The sequence below is a fragment of the Puntigrus tetrazona genome, chromosome 5, assembly GCF_018831695.1.
Source record: "Puntigrus tetrazona isolate hp1 chromosome 5, ASM1883169v1, whole genome shotgun sequence".
Lineage (NCBI taxonomy): Eukaryota > Metazoa > Chordata > Actinopteri > Cypriniformes > Cyprinidae > Puntigrus > Puntigrus tetrazona.
In genome coordinates, this window is record NC_056703.1 from 20,431,432 (window position 1) to 20,442,281 (window position 10,850).

General features: G+C 36.8%; 1 pseudogene; it reads right to left on the minus strand.

The window, feature by feature from the left end:
* Positions 1–241: 241 nt before the first annotated feature.
* The window catches only part of LOC122344792, an 11,915-nt pseudogene continuing 1,306 nt past the window's right edge, over positions 242–10,850 (minus strand).

The window sequence follows — 10,850 nt, forward strand, 5'->3', positions numbered from 1 at the left end:
GACAAAAATACTAATTAACACATTTTTGCAGTGAAAATTCAAACACAATTATCTAAGGAAAGCTTACAAAAGAAAAAGACCTTTTGGCAGCTGTTCGTTATGTTGCCATTAACTATTACTTTTGATACATTTTATGTCTTCTTTTATTAAACAATAATCAGGCATTACCCTTTTTTCAGTAATAAACTCCATCAGTGCTACTGTATATAACAAAGGATGGAGATTGTCACTTTAGAGTTCCTCAGAAGCGAATAACGTGGAACAAGGTGACGTTATACAGCACCTGGTGTCCATTGTTCCACGCGATATAGAGCTCTGTCCCTAGGGTTATAATCCAGCATGGAGATATGGGAATACTTGTTCTGTAATGGGATGTCGATATACTCATAAGTAGAGGAGTTGGTATGGAAAGCATAGTAGACCTTCGTCCCTCCTGAGTATCCGTTGGTAACATAAAAGCGTCCCACAGATCATGAAGGCTTCACCTGCGCTCCTCTTTGGGTGGTTGGTGGTGTAGCTCTTGATGACCTGCAGGGTCAGTGGGTTGATCTTGCTGATGACAATGTTCCTGCATTTTGATTGGTGGCATATACCGCCCAAAGTCCACCTTCGTCCACCATTAGGTCAATGTCGGAGTGGCCACCCCAAGAATAGTGGTAGCGGTTGTTGTAGCGAGCGTAATCCAGCTGACCTGGACTTGCTGATGGTGGCTGTCTTGAAGTCGAATTTGATGATGGTGTTACTTTGGAACTTATTGAAGTAGATGGAGCCATTGTAGACCACCTGCCTGTTCCCGACCAGAAGTGAGGAAGCCGTGTGTGAGGTGAAGTTTGTCTGAATACATGAAGTCGGCCATTGACTTGTATTCCCGGACAAAGCGGTTGTTGTGGTAACCGTCCATGTACCACACCTGGAGGAAAAATGAATACACACTTTATTTACTTTAAATATTTACATACTTACATGTACTTACTTAAAACATACGGCACTATAAAGAGTTAAGGTTCACTAGTGTTAAGGGTATGTTCATGATTAGTACCTAGTTATTACTCATGGGACAGAACTGTAAAATAAAGTGCTACCGAAAATGGTTTTTATTTATATTTTCAAGAGGTTTTTAATACAAATGAATGAAATTCCTAAAGAATACCTTATTAAGCAGTTTTGTTTAGTTTTTCATTATTATTTAGCAGAATAAAATAATTATACTGCTTCACTGCTAATTAAAATGATGAAAACTTCCGTCGACCAAATAAAAGTCAAATGGTGAACAAAACAAAAAGCTTGGATTAAGATCCAAAAATATCTAATAATGTATATTTATATAAATATATAAATATGCTATTAAAGCATAGCAATAGCATATTAAGCATAAATATGCTATTGTTTTTACTGCATGGTTACACCACATGACATTAATTTTCTCCCCTTTTCTTTATCATGGACGCCTTTTTTATGTCATTGATTCTTTCTGACAGTCAAGGTCAGCATTCTATCGCTGTCTTGGGCTCGGTGTATTTAAGTTTGCTCTTTACTTGCCTATTATCCTTTCCCTGCCCTAAACTGACTTCCTAAAATCCAATTCTTAATACAAGCATGTTTTTAAACTGTCTGACCCTTTTAAGTGTGTATTCCTGTTAAAACAAATACTAAGGCTATCAGGGGCTTCAGGCAAGGGCAACTCTCTGACCCCTCATCAATCATTTAAGGCTCAGACAGATCTGCAGGCCAGATGCCTTTCTGTTTCTGGGCTCCTCTACTGTATCGATCCATCTCAAAGGAGCTAAAAACTCCACCGCTTCACCTTCAGCCATCCTCTTTGAAGTTGTTGCATTAATATATGATGGGATCATGGATTAGTTGTCAAGCAACTTACTGCGCTACTGACATCTAACCAAGATGGATGTGTTAAATTTGTTCAAGAAATTGGAGAAAGACAGAAAAGCTTGTACAAAGGCAAGGAAATAAAACAGGCGTTACAAGATTTTGCTTTTAGCTCAGAATACTAAAGTATGTCTGAAAACAAAGATATGAGACCAGCAGTAATATACAAACATTTGTATGTGGGAAAACGCTGGCGCAGGAATTAACAGACATCATTCAGCTCTTACTGGGAATGGCTTTGCTGCCACACTAATGAAATCTTGCAAGATTTACACCTATCATTTGCATCTTAATGTGTGCCAGTAATTTAATAAAACACACTCTTGGCATGTTTACAAGAAAATATACTGCAGGGACAAAAAGAGTGCTGATAAGACGAAGTCAGAGACATTTTAGCTAAGAAGACAAAAAAATCAAAACCAGTTGAGATTAAAGTGAGGGATGTGAAGTGATTAAACCCGTTTTCTTTTACACAAAGAATCCGGATGAATTGAGTTAAGGCAGTAAAGATTTGATGAACTCACCCTCGTATCGCCCGTCGGGGGCAAGTGGATCAGTCATCCAGGACCCGTATCTTGATCCAGATGTCTTTATGGTTATGGCATCACTTATCCCTGTCAGTTTCCCACACAAGCTGATAACAGTAAAACATGGTAAAAAAGTAAAAATCAACATTTTATTCGAATCATTTTCATGAACTCATCATGCTCGCTTTCTTATTCCGTGAAATATATAAAAGGAGATATTTTTAAGAATTTTGCTGCTCTGTACTGCTCTTTTCCATGCAGTGAAAGTGAATGATGACTATTAGCTGTCCAGTACAATTAAAATTGACTTAAAATGCGTGTGCTATAAAAGTCTCTCTGAGCCATATAATAGCTTTTGTGAAAGAAAAAGTTATTCGCTCATGATATTGCGATGTATCACATGCACCAGGTTTACTGTCAATGATAATTGCAAATATTATTTGCTTTCAAGCATCTGATAATTGCTTGTAATGTGCCACAATTAAATATGCATGAAAAACTTTCCTATATTGACTGCTGTACTTGCAGTCGTCTGGTGACCATTCGCTCATTTGATAGAATACAGCAGTTTGACATCTGTTTTATAATGATGTGAGGGTGAGTAAATGATGACAATTTTCATTTCTGGTGAATTCTCCCATTTCCTTTAACACGCTGCTCATTTGCCTTCTTATGAGAGAGAGTGATATGCTGTTAAACTTCAGTGTTTTGCGCTGGTAAATGGGTTTGAGTCGGACGGGAGGCGTTGGAGTTCTGTCATATTCTGGCTTGTGTAAGGCACTCAGGCAGAAGTTTGCAGGCATCAGTGAACCTCTCATACTCTCTGTTTTGACACAGTGTCAGACGGGCGCACTGGAGCATAACTTGTGTAGACGTCTGCAGTGTTGTAAGAGTCCTCATACACAAGGAAGTGTGTTCTTTTCTCATTTATACTTCTTTCTGAACCGTTTTTTCTTTTTCTGTCACTTTACGCTCTTTCAGAGAACCAATGCGGTTTTCCTTTCTCTGTCTTTCTCTAGCTGTGAATTTGGCAGTCCACTGTGGCTAAGCAACTGCTGCTTAAACGAAAATGTGCATTTATAGATACTCCTCTTTCCCATGATATTTTTCCAATATTCTGTTCTTGGCACTGAAATGTGATCATCGTGCCGGTCTATGTAAAACCACACCAGAGCCCGTTCTGGAGAAAAAACTGTTTTGTATTTCGCTGACCTGGCTATGTGGTGTCATTACAGAATACTCGATTCTGATTGGTCAATCACAGTATTCTGCGGTCATAATGACGCAAAACTATATATCTGAGAGTTGTCCCTGGCAAACCGGTCTCCATGCTGGCTTTAAGTTTCTCGTTTCCCTCTGCGTGCTCTTTCTTTCTCACATGATAAAAGCTGAAATCAATATTTCATGTTCATGTATTTATTTATTTGGTGAGTCAGCTAGGCATTGTCACAACCTCTTTCAGGTTGATAAAAGAAAGTTCATTTGTGATCTAGACCAGCTGATGGCCCATATCTCATATTTATTTCATATTGTACTCATATTTCAAAAGACAAATCACTATATCTATTTTCAGAAGCTTTGGCATACAATTACTGCTGGCAAATAATACTGATTTACCAACATTAAAGTCACTGCACAAGCCCTTGAACAGACTGGACTCTATACATGATTACTCATAAATCTGCTAATATTGACCTGTGCAATTCCATAATCTTTCTGGGATTGAATGAGTTGCAATTTATTCACCCGGTTCTCCGTTTCCAGATACGCTTTCTTTGCAGCATGAAAACCTACATTCAAAGACATTCTATGGAACATAATATTCACATAATTACCAGCCTGATTATTGCCTCGCACAGGTGGCCAGTCTTTACACCAGACCCGATGGCCAAATGTTAGCTAAATAGTCTGTCACAGGCGATAAATGCAGTTTATTAGTGAATTTAGGTGATAAACGTAGTAGAGAACATTTTCTAAGATTGCAGAGTAGTAGTACAACTGAATATTGAAGGCTAGTATTTATAGTGCATGACACTGACTGTTGATGCAATTATGTTGAAATATACAGCAACAACGCTGAGTTCACAGCCATACATCGCTAATGTGCTGCTGCTTTATGTAATTTTCGCAGATATTTACATAATGTCGTGCCATTAAATGTTGCCAATCCATCCCATATTTTCTTTTTGCTAAATCTACTGTGCTACTGTAATAGCAGAATCTGTTCTGATAGCTTAGCAGAAAACCAATACCTCCATTTATATATGAGCAACTCTTTACTTTGACTTGCTGATTTTTTTATCTTTCACATATTCACACATCCAAGAAAATAAAGAGAACCGTAAATGGTTGTTAACCTTTTTAAATCAAGATTTTAGGATACATTTTGCAAATATGCAGTTGTTCTTGAAATATTTAAGGTCAGAAACATTTTTATATTAAATTGATCCAAAGTGAGCAAAGACTTTAATTGATAAAATGAAATACATGCTGTATTGTAAACTTGGAAATTCTTGGAAATGTAAAAACTATAAATGAAACAGAATGATAATAATAAGAAATGCTACTTGAACATTTGGCATATTAAAAGTTCTGAAGGATTATGTGACACTGAAACCTACAATGTATTAAAATAGAAAATAGTTATTTGAAATTGTAATAATATTTCAAAGTAATTTCTTTGATGTATTTGATCAAATAAAGTAAGCCTTGGTGTGAACATAGAAAAATAACTTACCAAACCCAATTTTTGAACCATACCACTACATACTCATACCATACCATAACATACCATACCATAACATACCATACCATACTATACCATACAACATAAACATTACATAACATAACATAACATAACATAACATAACATAACATAACATACTAACAACATAACATAACATAACATAACATAATCAAGAGTGCTTAACTGCTTACTGCATTTTCACAACCTTTAAAATAGTCCTATGGTGTACTAAATTACTTAGTTAAAGTGCAAATTTTACATAAAGCCATTAAATGAAATATGGACAAAAAAATTGTGGCACATCTGCAAGATATCTGCTGAAACTGCCCCGACATTTTATGGGCAACAATCACAAAATAATTGTCTAGGCTTCCTTCTCGAACCTATTAACTATTAGAATGCAATATTAACAATGAATCAGGTCCACGTTATTTATACTGAGTGGAACAAATCATCAGTGTTTTTTCCCATCCAGTTAAGTCCCTTGTGAAATGCAGTATTAGAAATTCATGCAGCCAGGAGATTACTGTACTGGAGAGCAGTAATCTTTCAATAGAATCCCATGATCATATTTAGATGTCTCTCTTTATCACTGCATGTAGCTTTTTGGCTCAGTGGAAAACTTAAAACTGCAGCTCTTTTTGGCATTTATTGTTAAGCATCAAAACCCAGCACGGTGTCCTCCTTTAATCAATCAAAGTAAGGCTGCATTTGCATTATGCATGCACTAAATCTGTTATTCAATCTGAATCTAAAAATAAACGCTCCAAAAAGAAGCAAGAAGCAATCCTCTGTTGTTACACAGAACTTCGACCTATATTCCGATGTATGAATGGTTATTGAGATTTCTGTAGTACATTTTACTTTTGGATAAAATGCAATGCGATCTTCAGTTCAACTGAGGATTTGTTTGTAAATCAGAAACGTGTCAGACACTGGGTCTTGTCATTACACTGAATTTTGATAATGTTATTTGATTAGCACCTGCAAAGTCATATATGAATTCATGCCATGGCTCAGGTGGACCCAAAGGCATTTGTTAGAGGAGAGAACAGCGCAGCAACTTCTCATTAGTCACGTCTGTGTCTAACATCATTCGTATGAGATCTATTCTCCACTTCAGAATAAAGCAACATCTGAATCTGCTGCTGCTATCTGTATTAGATTAGCAATGCTGAGATACAGCATTTCAAACAGAGAAAATAATAGGGATACGTTGTGGGGTTATTTAAATTCAGCATGCTACGCTCTCTCTGAGCTTGCTTACAATAAATTACAGTGTTTTACATTTTGTAATCTCGTCTTTCATTGAGTCAAGATGAGAAAGTAGGCGTATCTTGAATTTGCATTTTAGAAAGCGAACACTGAGGCTACGCTTTGTTAGCTCATTTTAAATATGCTGTGAACATGTGTTTTTTAAAGGAAATAGTTATGAAAAAATTAGCACATTTGCTGAAATTTGCTCAGCTTAAAGATGTGGATGATGTGCTCACAACTGGATCCTCTTCACTGAAAGGAGTGCTCTTCAAAATGAGAGTCCAAACAGTTAAATAAAACCATGAGATTGGAGTCCATCAATTAATGTCTTGCTAAGCGCAGCTGTGTGTTTTAATAGAAATTACATTTTGGGCCCGGGAACCTTCGCTTCCAGCTTAAATGCATCCTTTGTTCATTAATATTGCCTGTAAAATAAAGAGTTGTTTCATACACTGCTAATTAGGAAAAACAAACAATGTTGGTGGATTTTGATGTCGAGGATAACAGGAATGAACTCTTTAGTGATACCCTCTTAAGGTAATATAGTTATAGAGCGTATGCAAACAGGAAAGCGATCAACGTTATAGAAACAGATGTAAAGTGTAAACACCTTAATAGTGTATGTATGTTACAGACATGAAGCTGGTCACTTCAGCAAGATGTTAATTAATCAATTGAAGACATGTGAATTACTTGTTGTGGTGTTTCGGTATCAGTTGTTTGGACGCTCTTTCTGACGGCACCCATTCACTGTAGTGCATCCTTTATTGAGAGCATGAAGCAATGCTACATTTGAATAGAAGAAATACGGCCATCTACATCTTGGGTGGTCTGATGGTATGGTACATTTACAGGCAAGTTTTTATTTTGGGGTGAAGTATTCTTTTAGCTTAAAATTAAATGTTAAGTGTTATACGTGCCGTTATGAACTCGCACAGCCAGGTAAAAGTAACACCAATAGATGTTCATGTGGGTTTTGTCCTTTTTGTGATACAAATTATATAATTTTTTTGGTAAACTAAATTGTGTCATATCAGAAAAAGATCTTCTCGTCGCACTGTTGTATGTGATATTCTGAAATGAAATATAATGGTTGTTTGTGTTTGTAGCGCTCAAACTCATCCTACCTAGCCTTTTGCATGCATGCAATGAAGCCTCTCCTCAAAGTTAGACACCCTAAGTTGGCAGGCTCCTCATTAGTCAAAGGGGTCTCTCGATCTCCTCCTCCTGCAGTTCACTTAGCACTGATGTCAGATTCTTGACCTCCTCTTTCATGCATTACCGGCATTTTGCATCATTCTTGTATTCTCTCCAACACTGGGTATCATTGGCCCTAAGTTCCTCCATTTTTCGCTTTTATGGCCTGAAAGGTTAAAATGAGCTTAGTTCAGTAGGCATGCAAGTAGCAACGATTGCGTCCAAACACCTGTCTTGCCCTCACACTTGCCCTCTGCCTACACTATCTTGATTTCTGGAGTGTGCCTAGGCAAATAGACGAAGAGAGTTCAACATATCAGCATAAAACAAGTTCTCAGTACACCAGCAAAATTGGAAAAACTCTCTTTATTTTTCAATGTTTAAAATGCAGAGTGTCGAGGGTTACATGCTTCATACAACAATAGTTTCCTTGTTTCAAAAATATCCAGCTGTGCATAAATAAATCTTGAATTTAGAGACATGGAGATGTCATAACATAAAGACAATCTACTCAAGGAGGGCTGCAATAGTGGCATGTACAAAAGACTGTGAACAGAAACTAAAGTGCTTTGTGTTTAAAATAAAACAGAATGATGCAATCAGTTGACCAGTTGAGGATTAAGAATGGGATTGAACTTTGTTGTGCAGTCTCTGCAGCTTTGATTTAATTCATGTGCTACCTGTAAAGGAAGTTAGAAAAATAAATTTGCTGAATAACTAACTCGCTTAGCCTTTCTAACACACACATTATGATACAGGCTGTTTGTACAGATATTATAACATTTTATTTTAACAATAATTAAGGTGAGCTAAAGTATGAACACATAAAGACATGTCTTTTTAAAATCACGCTCATGATGGTTTTTGCACACAAATCTGACATAGATGAATAAAGAAATATAATATTAATAGTGTGTTTATCCTGTCTTGTACCTGGGGCCAGTGAGAATTTTTTACAGATTTTAAAAATCAAAAATGAGCTCAGCACATGGCATGCAGACACAACAAAAATATTCATCATGGTTAAACATTGAGAATTTCCCTCCATAGTACTATCCTTAACTCTCTCATTTTAGTTCAATTCAGCTGCAACATACACACATACTATTTGTTATTCTCTATTCTGATTTCTTAATGAATAATTGAGTACAATATATCGCCATTTCATAAAATGAGGTCAGAATTATAATTATTATTGCAACTTAAAATAGCATTTTTTTAATGATAGCAAAGCTAAATTGTATTATTATTATTATTTTGTGTGGAAATTATGTAGCTTAAATATTTCTATGTGGAAACTATTTGAAATTTTATTACTAGAGACATTTATTGAAATATAAATATGTTGTCACTTAACATCTTAATTGTCACTTAATATATAATTGAAAGCATCTAAATATAATGCTGAATAAAAATTAATGAACCTTATTGATCCCCAAACTAACTTGAATGACGATACTATATTACACTGACTAATATGCAAATTGTCCTTGTCCAAAACAAAGACTCCTTTATCAAACTTATATTTTTTTATTTTCTGCTGAAATGCTTAAGTGTTTTGTGTATATGCTCATGTATACTTAACTGTGAGAAACGTGCTCTTGTATGGACTCATGTATAGATCAAGGGCTGATGGTGTTACAATATGATCTTTCTAGTGATTGCATCCAAATATTTGATGCCTTCAAAGTAATAAATGTTTAAAGGTCAAGCTATATGGGAAACGTTTTGAGAAGTTTTCTTGCAACATCAAGAGCTGCAACTGCTCGACCATTTCCTTTAGTTTACCTAGAACAAATGTCAACAATAGTTAATTATTTTGTTCAAAAGGGCCAGATGTTGCCGGGCTGAACTAAGAGACTGTGCTAGACTGATCTATAAATCCATGCTCACTTTGAGTTCGACACACACACACACCCAAATTGTCCATAACTTGCCAAAAACTACTGCGCTCCATTTGTGAAAACTAGCAACGTGCCTCATTAGCATGCAGATGCACTTACGTCAGATGGCTAACAATAGCTATAGCATGGTGATTGGCGTCGCCAAAAATGAATATTTTGTAATGCACTTGTGGGGAAATGCCTGCGCCACAACTCAAGAGAACACAATCAGTTTCAGAATAAATAATACAACTGAGCTTCCGCTTGGCTTGAAAATTGAGATCAAAATGATTTTCCATTAGACTGATGAATTAAATGTAATGTTAAAGCAGTATCGAGCCGAATTAATGGAGTTAATCCTTCGTAAATGACGACCGTGGTGCGGCAATACGAATGAAATGGCATTGATAGTGGAATAACCTCACTGATGAGCTTATGTATCTGGTACGCACCTTGTATTGCTTGGCGATATTCTGTTTGTGGCTTTCCTCCACCTGTTTGAACTTGATTCCAGGCCTTCAGCTGCACCTCCATCCTTTTGCACGTACCTGCAGGTCTGAGTCCTCTGGCCAAGATTCTGATGGATCAACTGCGTTCTGGACCTGAGAGAGAGGAGAGAGAGAGAGAGAGAAACATAAGAGAAGAATAACATTAAGCTTGGTCGTGAACATGAACTGCGAAAGGCATTCGGTGAGCTGTGCATTCTGTCAGTAGGTCTTTTGTGTGGATTAGTTTCCCAAAGGTTACTTTTTCCAGGAGCTGTCTCAGTTGTTTGGTCCTGCATCCTGTGGAACACATGGTCTGCTTTGAGAGCCACAACGCACACACACCTGCCCTACTGGTCTTTGGAGCTGAGCTGTACACCTGCCACGACTCTCTGCTGGCAGGAAGCACCTGGCAAAGGACAAAGAGAAGAGAAAAGCACAAGCATTGATCGGGACGGTTGGTAGCAACAGCTTTGTAATAGTTTTCTTCCTTTTCCCTGACTGCAGATTTTGGGAATAAGTTAATTACCCAACCCCTGGACAAGGGTCAGGAGTGAGTTTCTGCCTGCTGACGGGAAACTGTCACACTGGTTTTATGTTGCAATAATCATGCATTTATGGATTGTTTTTAATGCCTCGGCACTTAAACATGTCTGCTGCTCGTATTTAGAATTATGTTTAAATATACACAAGGTAACTCGTTTAGCTGGGATGACTTGTTGATAACATTAGAAGAATTGTTGGTGTTTGGACGTACAAAAAGGAAAATGAAAAACAAAACAAAAACAAATCAGAATGTACTGCACTCGTATACACTCATATTTGTGTGCAGCAGTGTGTTTATGTCCTATGGTGTGACAGAAAAATGTCA